General features: G+C 36.8%; 1 non-coding gene across 1 annotated transcript; it reads right to left on the bottom strand.

Annotated features, from left to right (window-relative positions):
* Nucleotides 1-4,439: 4,439 nt before the first annotated feature.
* Nucleotides 4,440-4,558, bottom strand: LOC124168547. Its single transcript, XR_006866971.1, has one exon. It is a non-coding gene; the product is annotated as a U5 spliceosomal RNA (small nuclear RNA).
* Between the last annotated feature and the right edge of the window lie 14,790 nt (nucleotides 4,559-19,348).

Below are 19,348 nucleotides of genomic sequence, written 5' to 3'. Positions count from 1 at the left end.
GGTGTGGTGTTATTTTTTTATGTAAGGTACTTGGGTAGCCTCCCTCTTTTCTCGTGGTTCATACCACTCCTCATAATTCTCGCAACGATGAATGACGCTGCTCGCGACTGCAGCTGCACCACCCCTGGCTCTTGATGCAACCACCCCACCTCCTGTAAAGGCTTTCGCGCCGCAGGGGTCAAGGGTCAGCTCCATTCACCCGCGCTGCCGCAAAAACCTTTAACTGGACTCCTCGCGCAGACGGCAGAGAACCGTGGTCTTTGAGCTTGGTAAGAAGGCTGAATCGTTATCCTTATGATATAAAGATTAGTGTGAATTTCCTTATTATACTAAAATATGATGTAATTCTTTCTTGGCAAATTATTTTCGCGAAGTCTAATCGGGGTTCCCACAGGTTTTTTTATCATAATATACGTGTGGAGTATAATTATGTCACATTGTTTTGACCCCGAATAACTGATGTAAGTAGGAAATAAAATTACCAATTATGTTTAGGTCGATAACATGCTATTTTTATCCTAAAGAAACCTAGAGCCCAGTGCTCTGATTGGTCGCGAGATGCTCTGAACAACTCGTGACTTGGCCTGCCGGATATCCTCTTAGATAAACTCGGATGGGAATCTCTGTGAGACCGGAGATTGAAAGATAGACCAAACCTTTTAGATAAATTCAAGAGCAGTGTCTTTTCTAAAGAAGTAGCCATATCTTACGGACGCCTACATACTACGGAAGATCAGATCATATAAAGAAAATAAGAGAGATAGACTGTAGAACAGATAGATTCGGAATGTCTTTTTTTCCACGATCAATAAGAGATTATAACGGCAGCAATAAAACTCATAAATATATTAGATGACTTGTAGTGTAGCCTACAAACCTATGTAAAACTTAATGCATGTTTCTTAATTTTATTATTATTTCTAACAGCACACGGTGGCATAATTTGTTAGTATGTGTGACGTTTTTTGGACCGTGTGGTGTGCATGTGGGAGTCCAATTGATTGATCAACCCCTGCCAAACACCGGTGGCTCGCTGGGTATTATGTAGATGTAGGTATTGCGTACGGCAGAAACGAATCTCAAGGCCTTTTAGACAGATTTGTCTATCACATTGGAAAAGTGTGCGGCGAGGGAAGCTTATGTGTGAAATCTCAACCATATCATTCGCTGCCAGTAAATCGACGAACGGTAAAATGCATTTTCAAGGCCAGACGCAAGGGTACTGCATAGATGAGGCCCAATTCCATCCCCCAGAAGGTTGATTTCTGTTGCCACTTCGGCCCAATTTTAATCGTTTCTCAAAAATATCCGCAGCACGGTGATGAGTGCAATGCGATCCACTATTTTACAATATTTTGCCGTATAATGTTTGTGATTGCGAGGAATTCCGTTGAAGAGTTACGAATTTGATGAATAATGCCATCATGAATGTAAATATCGGTTGACACCCTTCATTTTAACTCATTTCCCTGTGAAACTGGGATCAATGTGTCCGTCAGCGACGCGAGTGGCGACTTCTGTAAACCCACTTAAATGCGCGGTGGTCGACAACAGATTATGAGGCGGACTTGAGGATCCTCTATTGCAATATTCGTGGCCAAGCGTTTTAAGTAAAACGCGAATTCCGGCATCCAAAGGATTCAGTTGTCCAGAGAATCTAGCAACAGGGCAAACTCGCGGCCAATCAGAGCGCTTTGCTCAAAAGTATCTGTAGTTCAAAAATGGAGCGTTATGAAAAGTTGATGACGTCACGGAGTGCCTACAGAGAGGGTCACTGCAAATTTTCGGTCTCGAAAATAAAACTTACAAGGCTCATTATTTTGTGGAATGTGGTGGGCAAAACCGTCTCTTAATTAGTAGTTCTCCCTGGACGAGCTAATGGGCTGGAGCTCTAATGACGGTACCAAAACATCAATTGTGTGCGCCATTTTTTCTTTCATTTCTGTAACTCAGGCGAGATAACTTGGGAGAGGAATAAATGGAGGGCTAGAGTAAGATAATCTATCAATCTGGTATCAAGAAAAACCGTTTTCGTGATAGCAGCGAAGTGCGTATCAAGATTGCTATACTATGTAAGTATACGAGAATGGCTGACTGAGAAATATATTTTAAAATAAATAGCTATGTTCTATTCCACACTTAATTTTAAACGGTACGACCCGGGTTTCTGCATATCACGCTATCATCATTTGTGACTTCTTGGAATACACATTTTTCATCAAGAGCCAAAATTTAACTATTGGCATTTTAATTGCTTACAAATTTATGTGTGATCAGAGCGATAGCAGTTTTGGACAGTTTTGATGGTTTACCACTACCTGCAAGCCACTTACGACAGTCGTAACGGGACAAGTTGAAAAAACGTGATTCCTCATATCATTATTGGGCATTAGTTTCCATCGTAGTCTACGACCTTAAGATTCTATAAGAGTTCATTAGACTCTCACAATCTTATTCACAGGAGACTTCAACGCTTGCGTCATCCATTCATAAAACTAATCCACCCCAACTTTTGTCAATAGAAAGCCCCTTTCAATAATTCTCCTCGGGTAAATAGTTGCTTTCACTCATTTTCCGAATATTATATCGACCATAACGGCTGCGTTTGGAGTTATTAATAGGTTAGTTGACCTGCAGTATAGCGTAACAACTATTGTATTCCTTAATGCATGTTTCTGAATCATCCAAGTATTTCTAATAGCATTTTTTAGCTAAATAGGCTGATTACGTTCATGAGTAGTAGGCAAGTTTTGATTGTGCATGAATTTAGAGGTATAATTTGTTAGTATGAGTAACATTCTTATGACCGTGTGGCGTATATGTTGGGATCCTCTTGCATGCAGGTGATTGATCACCCACTGCCAAACACCCCCGAGGTGGCTATCAGGGAACCATGTAGATTTATTGTTTTAATGTGCGAGTTTCCTTTCGTTAGTGGGTACATTCATATGTGGCATATTTGTGGTCGAGCGATGACTTAATAATGTACCATTCTTGATAAATTGATATGAACACGCTTCTATCCTCATACGGATATTATATACGAAAAAAAGAATTTTTATCATTATCAGAGCTTATTTAATCCTACTTTGGTGGAAATAATTAATATTTATTGGTTATTATTTATTTCCTTGCACTAATAGAGTTCAAATGCATTGCTTATAAATAACACATCTAAGGAAATTTGAAATAGAAAATAAAGGAATTAGAGCTAACTTTGAAATTTCACAATCTGTCGACCGGAAAAATTAATGACTTATGAAATTATTATTTAAAATATTGCTATTTATGACAGCATTGCTATTGTTAAAATATTTCTATTGGTATTATAACAAACTCAAAATTACGTTGCGCAGTCGTATTGTTCATCCTCGCTCAAAGCTCTCGTTTAATTAAGCTCAATTAATATTTTTTCAGACAATTATAATAGCAAGTTTTCGTCCAACCTTAATTATTTAATGTCTTTAAAAATTCAGAGCATTAAATGAAATGTCAAAAATGGGGGATACCCAATAAAAACAGTTTTCGCGATCGCAACAAAGTGCATATAAAAATGTTTGCATTGCCATAGCACAGTAACTAAGGAGTGCTTGCGACGCCATGATTATGGACAAAAATGTTTAAAGATGTCACCCCTACCACCTCTTGAAGTATGGCAGTATCCTCCTTAAACCTCCTATGCATAGTTTTTCAACATAATCTATTTTTTGGCATTTATTTGAATGGGTCTTAAGAAATTTTTAAAATTATGTATCGGGTTCGTTTCCACCTGCTCAAGGATATGATTGAATTTCGATGATGAGCGTGAAACGCATTCAAGCTAGATAAGGATGACATTTATTTGGTACAACAGAATTTTTTGGCGCAGGTAAAAATCGTCAGTTGGCAATAATTCTCGCCACTGAAATCTTTATTTTTTTAACATATAAAAAATAAATACTTTCCATTTGCAGGCTTCCGTCTAACCTAGAACCGTGCCCATACCCTCCGTGCGCAACTAGTGGAAGGCGGCAAGTTTTTCCAAACGAGTCCTTAAATCTGTTATTAAGTTGTATCAAACACACAATGTTCTTATTTACCACCGTTGACGCAGCGTCTTAACGAACTGAATGTATTAACTAAGATAGCCCCAAACAAGGTATTGTATATTTACAGTAAAAATATGCACACAATTCACATCTTGGTACCGCCTATTCTTTCCCTCGATAATCAACTAATGCAACCTGTAGAGAAGCAGGAGAGAGAGTAAAATCATATTCAGTGATGGCAGAGGATGCACAATGCCACCCTTTCCATAGATTCCATTGGTAGGGTAACCAGTGCCGTCGCGTAAATTTTTAAATTATATCCCCACCATTAGTTCCCAAATGCAAAGAAGTTTTCCCATCAATTGTAAGTAGCTTACTTCTTATTAACTTAGTGTGCATACCGTATATTTGGCCCAACAGAATCTGTTGGGCGCAGTCAAAAATTGCCTAAGCAGACAAATGAACTCCCGCCACGGAAATCTTTAGTAAAAGGCGAAAGATTTGTACGAACTGACTAGAGTTTTGCCTTAAGTAATTTAAACATTAGGAAAAATTGACGTCCGGTTGCTGATTGACGGTAGAAGTCATTGTGAAAGTTAATATTTAACTGCAATAATTGCACGTGAGGAAGAAAAATTAAACATTTTGAGTAAATGACACACTGAGGCAATAATAACCCTTTAAGTTTGATTTTTAAAAGTTGGATAACTATCATATTAAGAGTAGTACGATGAAAAAATAAGCAGTAAAATTTCAAAGAATATTTCGCAGCCATCTGTCGTCAAAAAAGATAAGCAGCCTTTTCCAATCTCCACTAGAGGAGGCGCTGCAATAAGGGGCTTGAGACGTGGAGGGGAAGAATCAAAACTGAGAGTCTGGTCTTTGACTAACAGCATTCGGTGCTTCATCTAGATTTACGTACTACCCCGCTGGCCACCTCAACAGGCGTGTGGCGGGGGGTGTTAGAACACCAGCCATTTATTAGAAAAGAAAAGGAACTGAGCGTACTGAGTTCCACCTAAAATTAATATTATTCGGGGGATAAACTAATTCCTTTATTTATCCTCATACCGTCCGGAAAAATATATCACTTAATTTATCGATTCTCTCGGACCTAGTTATATAGTTATACTGCCCGTATCGCTCTTGAAGATATATATTCTTGATTGGTAAAGCAATCTAAAACTAGCTCGCAGCCTTCGAGCCTCTAGCAGCACTCTGCCTAATTCATGTAAAAGTTGTGCAATACTTTTTGCACGCCCGAAGCAGTTTTTGAAGAAACTACATGTACATAATCCGCTGCGAGCCACATCTAAGATGTTTGACAGTTGGTGACGAATCACCTGAGTGCAATTGGATTTCCACATGCACACCACACGGTCTAAAAAACGTTACGCATACTCACAAATTATACTCCCATATTCATGCAAAAGCAAAACTGCCAACTACTCATTACGGCAATACGCCAATTAAGCTATCACACAAAAGAACATACTGTTAGAAATACCGTGATAATTCAGAAACATGCATTAAGGAATAAGTTAGTCAGTAGGCTACACTAAAAGTTATTTTATCACTTTGCAAGTTCTAACCCGCGTTTATCTTTCCTTGCATTTTTTTAAATTCACACATTTAGTTTTTCTGGACATGCATTGATTACAATTAGCTATTTTGCACACCCATGTTGTTGAAACAGCAAGCCTATACAGAAACCCTGAAGCAATATTAAGGGATATTATTATTTAATTAATGAGTGAATGGATGACTTGGAAGTCCCAGATCCCATATATTCGCTGCATATTCAAGGTGTGACAAGGGCGAAACGGCGTTTTATTCCATAAATTGGTATTTAAGTCGATGTGGTTCTTTGAAACGCAGAAATCAGAAACACGACTTCCAAGTCATCCATTCACTCATTAATTAAATAATAATATCCCTTAATATTGCTTCAGGGTTTCTGTATAGGCTTGCTGTTTCAACAACATGGGTGTGCAAAATAGCTAATTGTAATCAATGCATGTCCAGAAAGTTTTTTTATTCCAATGTAGACAAGGTCTTTTGAAGCCAAGGAAGTTTTGGCCAAGTATTAAAAGCGCAGAACCACAGGATAAAATAATATTACATTTTAAATGCATCAAATTATAACATGAATGGCACAGAAAATGTTTAGTAAAATGTGCAACGAAAGCAAAAAAATTCAATAGAAAACGTTGTTTTTAAAAATCAGCTGCTCTTAAGTATAAATGTCGGCCTCGGTGGTGGCGGGGATAACTTCTCGACTACCACACCGAAGATCGCGGGTTCGCGCCCCGGCTGGGTAGGTTGCGCCTTCCAGGACATGGGTGTGTGTGATCATCTGTAGTTGATTGTTAAAAACTCACGATGTAAATGCATCATTGTGCTGTTTTCGGGGGCAATCGAGATAAATTAAATAAATAAAAATGATAGATTAAGTAAAGTTTTCAGTCCAGGGTCTGACAGAAATTCCATTTCGAGTTGTTGCAAGAGGTCAGTAACAAAGTGACACTGACAAGATTGTCGTAAATACTTTTCACGTACCTGGAAACTCTTATATTAAACATTTCCCCGGTAAATTACATGAACTTACTAAAATGACGAAGACGCAGGCGTTTAGGGAACAGCGAAATTTCACCCGAGAGCAAAGTTAATCAGTGAGTAACGTAGACTCGGGCACTTGAGGTGGGACGTTTGAAGTGCGTAGGGGCCCCTTGAGTTAAGCTTGAAGGCCCGAAACTCTGGTGGAAGTTGAAGGGGCCTCGTGAAGGGTATGGGTGGCAGGGTGGTGTACTATGTGTGATGGTCCGTGTAGGGTTAGGGGAGTGGAAGAAGGATATGCCAAGCGAAAGGATTGGGAGGAGGATAGGCCGAGGGGGTTATATGGGCAGCTGCAGCCAGCTACCGCACCGGTCCAGGTGTTCTCTCTTCTGTTGTAAAACCGCCCCCCCTCCACTTTTAGCTTCCTCCCCCCCCCCCCCCCTCAAACCCCTCTACTGCTTGGACCCCCCTCCCATTCCTCCCTTGCCCTCTCCACGGGATATCTCTCACTGCCACAAAACTCTTCTGACAACTTGTCTTTCACGCCATCCACCCCATCTCCCTCCCTACACTCCCTCCCCACCCCCCTGGCCACTACTACCTTTCCGCCCGACGTGCGTTAAAAGCCTCAGTCGTGCTTTACCTTTCCTCGTCTAGGGATCGCCAGCGGAGGCTCCATCACCTACCTCTGAGTTGAGACGCGAAAGACCATTGTTGAGGAAAAAGTGGGCGAAAAATTATATTAGTGATTAAATTTTCGTTCATTTCTTTTTTGTTATTATTATTTTATTTTATTTCTAAACCTTGCCTTAACTTTCCTTACCGTGCCTTACCTTTGCTTAATTTTCCACCTCCTCTCTCTGCCTATCCGCTCGACGTTAATTAAAACCTCCATCATACGTCACTGATTTGTGACTCGATAAGCTGATGCAAAGGAAAAATTAGCGGTAAACTAAATTAAGTGCTTAAGTTTTCGTTACGTTTTATTTTTCGTTAGTTATTTACGTTAATTACGACTTTTTTACATAACTTAAATATAATTGATTTTTTTCATTCAGTGCTGTCCCCTTCTACCTATCCGTCCGACGTGCATTAAAAGCATAACAGTCCTGCTTTACCTTTCCTCGTCTAGGGATCGCTAGCCGAGGCTCCATCATCTACCACTGATTTGAGGCACGAAAGACCAGTGTTCAGGAAAAAATAAGCGAAAAATTAGACTAGTGATACAATTTCAGTTTATTATTTTTTTGTTGGATATAATATATATTTATTTCATGTTGTTTTATTTTTATTTTTTCCTAAGCTTTGGCCTTAATTTTTCACCTTCTCTCTTTGCCTTACCTCTCGACGTTCAGGGAAATCTCCATCATACGTCACTGATTTGAGACTAGATAAGCTGATGTCAAGGAAAAATTAGCAGCAAACCAAATGAAGTGCTCAAGTTTTCCTTAATTTAAGTAAATTATTAATTTTTTACTAAACTTAACTTAGATTAATTTTTTTTTTCATTCAGGGCTATCCCCCTATTCCTATCCGCCCGACTTGCATTAAAATCTCCGAGTCGTGCCTTACCTTTCCTCGTCTATGGATCGCTAGCGGAGGTTCCATAATCTACCACTGATTTGAGACACGAAAGACCAGTGTTCATGAAAAAATAAGCGAAAAATTAGACTAGTGATTCAATTTTCCGTTATATTTTTTGTTGGATTTAATATATTTATTTTGATTTTCTTTTTATTTTATTCCTAAACCCTAGTCTTTATTTTCCTTACCGTGCCTTATCTTTCCTTAATTTTCCACCTCGTCTCACTACCTCACCGCTCGAAGTTTATTAAAACCTCATCATACGTCTCTGATTTGAGACTCGATAGGCTAATGTATAGGAAAAATTAGCGGCCAACGAAATTAAGTGCTTAAGTTTTCGTTAATTAACGTTAATTGTTACTTTTTTGCTAAACTTAATTTAGATTGATTTTTTTCTCATTCAGGGCTGTCCCCTTCTATCTATCCGCCCGACGTGCATTAAAAGCCTAACAGTCGTGCTTTACCTTTCCTCGTCCAGGGATCGCTAGCGGAGGCTCCATCATCAAGTTAATCAGTGAGTAACGTAGACTTGAGCACGTGAGGTAGGAATTCTTAATAAAGCTTCGGAGGTTTAATTCCGCATCGGGGAAAAAGGTGGAGATTCGGGGTGTTGGAAAATTAATTATTTATTAATTTAATTAATTATTTTGACCGTCATTTTTCCCGTTCGCGTTTCCCGTTTTTCCGTCAAGTTCTTGATTCAAATTCATTCGATTCAAAGAAAACAGTACTTACCAATAAATGCTAGGGATTATTACCGGCAGGAAACTCGAGAAAAGTTTCTGCACCTGATACGCCGGGAAAACCTAATCATACACATAGCTTTACGTTTTCATTTTGAGCTGAAATTAAATGTATTGGTATTTTTCCCATTATAATGCCTTGGAAAGTTATCATCAAACACCAAAATTAGCGTTGGGCTAGGTTGATTTTCTATTAATGGGTAAATAATGGTCAAAATAATTTTCGATCGCCCATTCTATCTCTACCCATCCGCCCGACGTGCATTAAAATCTCCAAGTCGTATTTTAACTTAATTCGTCTAAGTAGACTTCGCCAACGGAGGATCCATCATCTACAACTAATTTGAGACTCAGAAGGCCTTTGTTAAGGAAAAATTTAATTTATTGCTTAAATTTACGTAAGATTAGGTTAATTATTACTCTTTAGTTAGACATTATATTAAGAAAGGTTATTACTTAGGTTGATTAAGAAGTCACTACTTCGAAAGCTTCCAAGTTTAATTTCACTTCTGAGTATTTCTATGTTTATTGACATTGACTTGAACAATTTATATTACGTGCATCTCATTTTTCCAAAACATTGATTACATATATATATTGATTTTTTTTGTTTTAAGGTGAATTTAAATTTATTGGTAATGTCTTCTTTGAATCTGCCTGAAATACAACGGAAAACCGCCAAAATTAGCGTGGCGTTTGATCAATTTTGTGCGAAAGGGAAAAATGACGGTCAAAATAATTAATTTAATTAATTATATTAATAAAAAATTAATTTTCCACCACCCCTAATCTTCACCTTTTCCCACGACGTGGATTAAAACATCCGAAGCTTTACCTTCCCTCGTTTATGGATCGCTAGCGAAGGCTCCATCATCCGCCACTGATTGGAGATTAAGGAGGCCGTTGTTGAGGAAAAATCAGTGAAAAATTAAGTGCTAAAATTATCGTTTTAATTGGTTAGTTTATATTTTTTATGAAATCGAATTTTGATCGATTTCTTCGCTCAAGGCAGATTTTTAGTTTATTGGTAATATTTTCTTTTAGTCGGCCTGGAGAACTTAACAGAAAAACACCTTCTATACACTATAATATCGAGACAACTTTTCCGAAAAAAAATAGTTCCAAATTTTAGGAACTTTATCGATTAGTAATGAACGGAAAAAATACCGTAAAAATTATTAAACAATTTTCCACCACCCCTTATCTCTACCATTCCGCCCGACGTGCATTAAATCCTACGAGTCTAGCTTTACCTTTCCTCGTCTAGGGATCGCTAGCGAAGGCTCCATTTTCCATTTCCACTGATTTGGGACTACTGCAAAGGAATAAAAATAGCAAAAAATTATATTCAAAGCTCAAGTTTTCATTAATTTAACTTAATCGTTTCATCTTGCTAGATTTAATATAGTTGGTGGATAAGATTTCAATTTTGTATTAACACGGATGAAATTCACATTCGGCAAATGATGGCGGCACTGTGAAGTCGAACATTTTAGACGACAATGAAAGATCGACCGAATTCCACGGTAATATTCCCGTCAAATTAACTATGCTTCGCATTAATTTTTGCTATGAACGCCTGAATTTGTCTTGATTAGTGATTGGAAACTAATTGTCAAAATATATTTTACAAGAAAACGATTTTAAATCGAAATAAAATGCTATATTTTTCAGAAAAAATCGAAATTTTAGCCAAAACATCATACAAAACATATAATGCGTCACTCTTTTCTGCCCTGAATTCTTTTGATGCGAAATGAGCGACTTCAAAATTACTTACTACATGTACTTAATATATATTTTGAATACGCATAGTTAATAATCTGCATCTGCAATGCACCCTACGAGCCATCTCAAAGGCATTTGGCAGGGGGTGCGAATACACTAACATACTAACATGCATCATAAAATACACTAAGTCGCTGTAGTCATTGAAAAAAAGGCCATTACGCATTCACAGGGCAGCAGGTGATATTAACTCTCACCAATCATTGCAATCTATGCAATTTGACCACAAACATTTAAAAAATACAAATTGTTAAATGGATAAAAATCTGTGGAGATGCATAAAACTAGTTAGATGCCGTGAAGGAGAAAAGGACCAAAAAACCGAAACCAGAAAAGGAAAAAAATAGAAAGATATACATGCATTTGGTATACCTAGCAAGTGCAGCGATTAGTATAGGTTATACAGTAAGTAAATTGCAATGAATTTATGCATGCAGAGAATGCTGTCTCACAACCGCATCTCTTCCGTCATTAGAGGTATCAGCCACCGTTTAAGGTAAACCGGCGGGAATTCCTCGCTCTCACGGCCGGATGTCTTTGGGTGCTCTGCTAATTAGCGCGCGCCGATGCCTTCTCTCCGGGACAGTAGTCTCAAGCGACAACAGGACAAAAAATCGCCTCCCTACAACGCAACACCAATGTGCGCCGTAATGCATTTTGTGCCGTAGCACCGATCTCACGTTCTCGTAAATCTTCTCATTTGAGGACTACTTATAATGCAGACATTGGAAAAGCATAAAAAGTTTTTACAGCCCAAATCAACCCAGGATGCAGCCCATCTTTCTCAAGTGAGAAGATTTTCCTCCTCTTATATATTTTAATAGTATTGTTGTAAAAAACTCTATCGTAACATTTATTTATGTAAAAATATTGTATATCATTGTATTTTATATTGTTCTAATGTTTTCTTTCATAGCCCTGATGATAGTTTAAAATTTACAGAAACGTTGGCTAAAACTTTTTTGCATCAAATACATTGACCTATACTGCGAGAACTATTTTACCATGACTTAAACGAGGTCAAGATAAGAAGAAAAAAAATAATTATCGCAAAAATGTCGTATGTGCTTAAAAATATACGCACTCAACGGGAAATATTTCAGTAAATGAAAGGTCGTAGCACTTTTCCACAAGAATTTTTAATGCGTACAACGCGTTTCGGCTCACTGAGCCATCATCTGGTACAAGACAACAAGGGAAATATTTCCTTATACATAATTGAAAAATATATCACTCTGCTTCAAATTATGTTTGATTTGATGGCTATTTCGTGTGACTATTCATTTACTGCATATTTGTCCCGGTTTTCAGTCTTTGTTTCTATCTTGCGAATTAAAAGATAACCACTGTAATGGAAAGAGTCTTCGACGCTAACCAAATGAAATTTCAATGTGAAAATTAAAAACAAACAATGTAAATGTTATTAACGATCCCTACCACTTACGTAAATAGATTTTTGAAATGAAAAATTGTAATTACACAATTTTGGTTCTCATATAAATAAGAATGATTTTTTTTTATTTTCATGTAGAAAATGTACGTTTTTAGAAGAATGATCCACGACTTCTATCAAGTCAGACCCTCTCTTATATTGACTACATCTACATACTACCCCGCAACCCGCCTAAAAGAGCGTGTGACGGTTGCTGTTAGGACCAACCGTGGACAAATAGAAAGTAAATGCGAATACAAAGTTATGCCTAGTGCGCAGCCTCCGAGTCTCCAGCGGCTCCCGGCCTAATCTGTTGAACAATCTTTCATATATCCTTTTTATAGCGTGATTCAGGCAAAGTGAATAGAATAGGCATGCATACGTATTTTGTTTAAAAAAGAAGCTATTTTTCAATTCAAAATGGCTCTTTTCTTCTGGATTACAGTGAGAAAGGATTGTGGAAAAGCAATTGTCGATTTATCATGCACAGAGGCGCATGATTGGGGGTCTTATGTTCTGCTTGGCCAATATAGTTTGCGACAGATCTGGAAAAAGGTCTCTAATTTTGATGCAATAAGCATTTAAAGTGACAAGATATTAAAAAGACTAGGTTAATAGAGCCGCTGAATACAAACATGCCCGTTACCAACTCGAGTAATTGTTCGGAATAAAAATATTCTATACAGCATCCAAGTTGGAGGCAAGGTGAATGATATGCCGTTTTATCTTAATTATTGGTATCTATTGCATGTTTAAACGTCTTTTCTTATAGGTATTTGAGTATGCAACTCGAAAATTTATAAATGAAAGGCGTTTTCATCTTAGTTACTGAGATATTTTACTTATTTTTTTTATTTATTAAATTATTCAAAAACAGCCAAAATGGCCTTCACATTGAATAAAAAACATAAAATCTGCAGCTTTAATAAATATGAACTATAAAAAAATTATAAAAATGCTATTAAAAAAAAAGATTCAGAAGATGGCTTTTCGAAGCTGCCTCTTGAATAATCTGATGGGCATTGAAAGATACACGAAATGGTATTGAAGGAGGTAGGGAGTTTGTAAAAAAGTGATCTCTGAGAGAGAAAAAGACGGAATTAGGGTTGGTGTAGTAGGTTATTACGGAAGGAGCGGGTGGGAATGTGGAGTGAAAAGAAAGGCAGCATATCTGAGGATCGGAACTTGCCATTTAAGGTATTGTAAATGAAGGAAATATCATGGAAATTCCTACGGGAGGATAGTGGGACCAATGATAGGGCAGACATTACTTCAGAGCGAGAAGAATTATAGAGTTGAGGAACACGGTGTCGGACTACTGAAATAAAGAAATTAACTGGGCGTTCAAGAATTTTTAGGTTGGAGGGACTGGCAGTTTTGGCAATATATTACTATGATGATCAACGGTGACGAGTAAGGGAATTTCACCAGGTACATACGGTAAAAGTAATAGGCACACATAAAAACTCGCACCGAATTTCTGAGTTGCGGAAGAAAATGCCGGCGAGCGAAGCGTTCGTAAGCCGTGACCGAGGGTGATTCTCCACGGCAATCAAACCTTTACGATTTTCCACGGATCCAGGACACACTCTCTGGGAAGTTGTTTCAATCGATACCTCCATGGTCTTGAAATTCGGGTCGGAAGAATTGAATTTTTTCCCCCTCAGCACTTTTTCTGCTCCAGCACGAACGTGCGATTTTCCTGGAATGGGCTATGATGGCGAATCGTTGATTGAAATGGAAAAGACACTGAAACGTAGGAGGAATAGTAATATTCGACGAATTTATTGTCTCGTTGGTCTTTCAAAAGTTATACGAAAGTGTCTGCGAAAGGGTCGTTTCAGCAGACCTAAAATGTCAAATTAATTAAAGAATTCGGTAGATTTAAGGAAAAGGTAAGTCACGACCGAAAAGTACTTCTTAAGTGAGCCATTCTTGCATATTTTGTATTTAAAAGAAACGCTATGGCCGTCCTCCACTATTCACGAGTTGGTAACGTCATGAGAGTTTCGGCTTTTCATTACGCTAAGAGTGATCCGCACGTTGAGGGAAATAGTAATTGCTTGCAAGAGAGTAAACAGCGACGAAACACTTGAGGTCGATGGGAGAAACGGAGGAGTTTCTGAGAGATAGTTATCCGCTCGACGGGGTGGATTGATGTCATCAACTTATCTGCGAAAGGGTTGAAACCGCTTTCGATTGTTCACCCCGAATTGCTCGAGACAAGGCAATGGATAGAGAAATGGAAAAATATAGGTCTAAAGTTTAAAGAAAAGGTTAGTGAAGTGTTTTATCTGGAGTGTGGCGCTCAACGGTGCGGAAACGTGGACACTTAGGAAGGGGGGCAAGAGAGAAGACTGGAGGCATTTGAGATGTGGGTGTGAAAAGAATGGAAAGGGTTAAGTGGACGGAAAGGACGAGAAGCGAAGAAGTGCTGGACATGGTGGGTGAGGAGAGGCAGCTTCTTGATGAGATAAGGAGGAGACAATTTATGGATGCAGCGAGTTCTTAACGGGCGTAAAACAGTGTTAGAGGGTAGAATGTTGGGTAAACGAGGGAGAGAAAGGAAGAGAATAGGATTTTTTAGACAGAATGGATGGGAGTAGGCCTAGTTTAAATTGAAAAGGGAAATATATGAGAGGAGACTTAATCGGTAGAATACTTTAATAATAACCACAGAATCGGCTATAAGAATATGTGAATGAGCCCGTTCTCATTTGGTTCCAGACCTTCAATCATGACCAAAGAAGTCATTCATTAGTAAAGCGCATGATTGAATAATACGAGGGAAGCGTTAATATAAGCTCTAGTTTAGATAGTAGTAGCTGGATAACGAAAATGTATAACCTATGAAGGCATTTTTACACACATGACTCTATCAATCCCATTTATAGTCAGTAGCATCTAGTGAAATCAGTCGCATTACGCATTGAGTGAGACTTTGTTGTTTTAAATATTTTTACATGAAAACAAAAAATAGCTTTCTATCATATCTTATGATTCATCATCAAAATATAAAATTCGTTTTGTTGAAAATCAATAACAATAATTCACGGAGAAATTGATATATATCACTCATGAAGTGTTTGAGCACCGCAGTGTAATTGTCTATAATGAATGAAATTTTTGGATATGTTTTTTCATTCTTGGGTAAGGAATCAAGGCCTATCTTCCATAAATAATTCTTGGCTGTAACACAATTTTTGGTTTGATTCGATGACTTTGATTTGTAACGCCCATTGTATTCAGGCATAGCAAATTGAATAAAAAATGTAAATAAAGTAAGAAAGCATACCCATAAGTATAATAATCTCAATTTAAAATATTTGATGTTATTATATTAAACTACAATTTTCCTGAAGTTAACAAATATTGAAGATAATTTAATAGCACTGAATTATTCTTCTAGGGCACTGTCCTTCGAAACTAATGCACAATGCATCCATATATACTGGAATCTGAAGTATGTCACAACAGAAGAACAAAGATACGCAAGATAGGAAAAAATGTAAGTAGGGTAAAAATGTAAGTTAGAAGGTAAGGGTGAAAATATTGTTGATAAATAGAAGTAAGTTCTTAAGTAAATACAAATACCTACCTAAAATCAAGCTCATCATCATCGTTTATGTCAGGAATAATTAAAATAAATACTCTGTCTACTAAATAAAGGACCAATATCGGAGCCTGTTACACTTAAAATACTATTTTTATTTAATTATTTTATTCATAAAATACACTTAAAATATTAATTTATAGTAAAAAAATTATACCCGAAAAACCATTTTACGTTGGGCGAACTTCTCGAGCGTAAGAAGACGTTGTACAGCTGAGGGCGAACTACGAATATGTACGATAGTCCCACAAAATAAACCTAGCGGGCACGGGCCGAACGCATGATCATATTATTTCCTCTTAAAATATTATTTTATCAACCTAAGTTATAATTTTAGGTAAAAATGTTTTTTCAAATATCATGAAATTATGCCATAAAAGCCTCGTTTAGAAAACGTGTCCGCTTACTTTAATTCTATTTCGATATGAACAAACTTAACTCTTCACTGCGTTTTGTATCATATATGATGCAATACTTTCATTGCCGGTTATTTCTGAAGGGACTAATTCTTTCTCTCTAATGCATGGTGTATCAGATATGGTACACCCCGTCGTTATACTATGTGGTTCTCGAAGCAGTCTGTAGGTGTTATAGGTAATCAGCTTCTCATTATGCAGAAGGTCAGCTCTACGCATGACAAATGATTAAGAGTATTTAACCGAGTGATAGATATCTATATATAAAATTGGTAATGGTACGGGCGCCAATGAGCGGTTTTCAAATGGTATGTGAAATTTAAACCTTTTGGGGAAAATTGCAAAATCTGTGATACACATTCATTTAGTGTAAAAGTTGGCTATAACTACAAAATATCATATGCGATACATATTAAAATGTTTTCTTAAAAATTAAAAATATAGCAGAAAAAGTTATTAAAATTTTGAAGCGTTTCTGGATATATTTTACCAAAAAAAGAAGTTTTCTGGCACATATAAAGAAATTCATGCGGTTAAGGGTCAAAATACCGAACTGTGTTAACATGGAAGCAGTCGTGCTACATTCTGGAAATCATTTTTTCATGGAAAAGTTTATGCTTTCCAGGAAGTCCGGGCATCATAATTTTGATGTGACGCAAGTTTATCGCAGGTGTCTGTAGCAATTCATTTGTGGACTCAAAAGTTTCGAATCAATGTTTACATTATTGCTGACACAGAGATGACTTCCATTCCGCCTTTTTTGTTGATAGAAAGCAGGAAGTCTTGGGATGGTAAAATACTTTCCGTTTCATTTTTTTTTGACTCGGCAACGATGCTCATGGCCATTGAAATGATGGTTGCTACGGTTAATTTTTTGCCGAAGCTTACATTATTGAAAAGTACAGGCATGCATAATTTCACATCAATCTAAGAAGGTGTGCAATGAAAATCAAAGCATAAAATCAAGTTTCGTTAATACTATTTTGAATCTAATGTTTATACGCAAGAAATAATTTCATGCTAAGATGTGAATAAACTAAAATGCACATTTTAAGATACACAATGCACATGATATCCAGATTAGTCAATTGAATATTTGTTTTTTTTTCTTGCATTTAAATGTCTGATATATCTATTTTAATATCTATGCATCTAAATGTAGGTATAAAAATGTAAAGAAACGATTTTTATTTTTAATTGTACCCTGAAATTAAAAACCAAAAATTCATATAACTGAAAAAGAAGCATACATTTGCAGATAGAGTTGTTTTTTGCTTGAATTTTATTTTTCAAATGCCATTACACTTTGTTTAAGATACCTGTCTCAAATCGACCAAACTTTGAGATACGTGTTCTTAGAACTTAGCCATCGATATGCATAATGCCACGAACATCGCCAGAATACGCATGTGACAGGAAGTGATCACTAACCGTAAAGTAAGATGTGCGTTAGTTTTATCATTTGACCACAGGCTAGCACATGTAGAAGTCCTTAATCAAAACTAATTCTTGAAGGTTAGTCCGTTCGATTTTTGCTCTATTCCATAACCGATATCTTTATAGCATGTTAGAGGAAGTTATGCCTTATTACATGCAAAATATGCGTATAAATTTATAGAATTAGCGAGCAAATAATTATAACCAATGGCGCCGAATGATCGAAACAGGGATGACTTGAGTGTTTCAGAGATCATTACTTGATGTCACTAGTCCCATTCCACGTCTTCACGGGGTGCTAATTAACTCCCTACATTACCATTCGTGAGTGAATACCTTTTTACGACGCCTCACCCGAAAATTTACTTCCCTCATATCGTCGTATCAGACTTTTTGAAGGTTTCGTAACGTAGCTGAATGGAACCACTAATATTTGCTCGTGAAAGTGGATAACGGATGTTTTATGGATGCAAATAATAGAGGAGGAGATTTCGAAAATCAGAATGGCAGGCTGTGTGAGGTATGTTGCATACTTTGAAGCCTTATATCCTAGAGTTGTATCATATAGGAGAGACCGGGGTACACCCACACGGATTTAGGCTTTTTATTTATGTATTTTTTTCTCGAATATTACCATTTTCTCGAATTGAACCATTAACCAGTGACGTGAAATATTTGTTACACTACCAGTGACGTGCGGTCTAGGAGACCGCAATAAATCAAAAATTCATAAAATATTGCAACGCCATTGTTATTGTTTTGTTTAATTTTTTTTTAATGCTTGACTATTCTTAAACTTATATTAAAATTTTTACACTCCCAATACCAACCAATTTGTCATTAAAAATTGTGATTTGAAGCAGACTCAAAAAACTGATGCCCAAAACACTTGAGTTATAATTATCCTATTTATGCATCAATATGTCGCCAGATTAAAAAAAAGCCTTAAATGTTAAAGTTGGAAGGCTAAGTAGTAAGTAGCTATGAAATTTATCCAGCTTATTCCTCTCTTGATGCTTTCTTATGCTAGGGACGTACGGTCTCACAGACCGCTAATCGAATTGAAATTCAAATTTACAAAATTTAATAAAAGGAACATTAATTTTTAAGAGTGGTATGGCCTTGTTATGCAAAAATATGAAGCTAACGAGAATTATAGATATTTTGAAATAACAATTTTGAAAATATTCATAATTTTAGAAACGCAGCGGTCTCCCAGACCGCACGTCACCGGTTAAGGGTTAAAAACAAAAGTTACACGAATACAGAGCTATTCCTCCTTCGTTTCCTAATTCCTCGCTATTCCTAATTCCTCGGCTACTTTTTGGTGCGTAAAACTTTTTTTTTTTTTTTACTGGTAGTAAGTGCGGATTTTAGCTTTGAAAAATGTTGGAAATGATTTTCCCGTGCCGTCATGGATATATTTTTACAAACAAAAAATAATCATCACGTAAAAAATAATCAAATTTTATTTTACTAAGTCAAAAATTATTTAAATCAGTACAGTCGCTCTTTATTTACAAATGGTGTAACTACTGTCTGTAAAAAAAAGCAAGACACCCGAGTTTGAAGAGCTGTATCGTCTAAACGAGGCAATCTATTTCGATGGAACAAAAAGCATACGAAAGAAAATTTATTTTTCGTGTGATCATTTGTTTAAAAATTTACGCCCCATGGTATTTTCTGTTCTTAATTTTTTATAAAAAAGTACCTTTTGTTAGCGCGTAAAATCAAGTTGCCCAACTTTGAGC

Source organism: Ischnura elegans, chromosome 11 (genome assembly GCF_921293095.1).
Source record: "Ischnura elegans chromosome 11, ioIscEleg1.1, whole genome shotgun sequence".
Classification (NCBI taxonomy): domain Eukaryota; kingdom Metazoa; phylum Arthropoda; class Insecta; order Odonata; family Coenagrionidae; genus Ischnura; species Ischnura elegans.
Note: the sequence above shows the minus strand (reverse complement) of the source record. Positions and strands in the feature narration are given on the sequence as shown.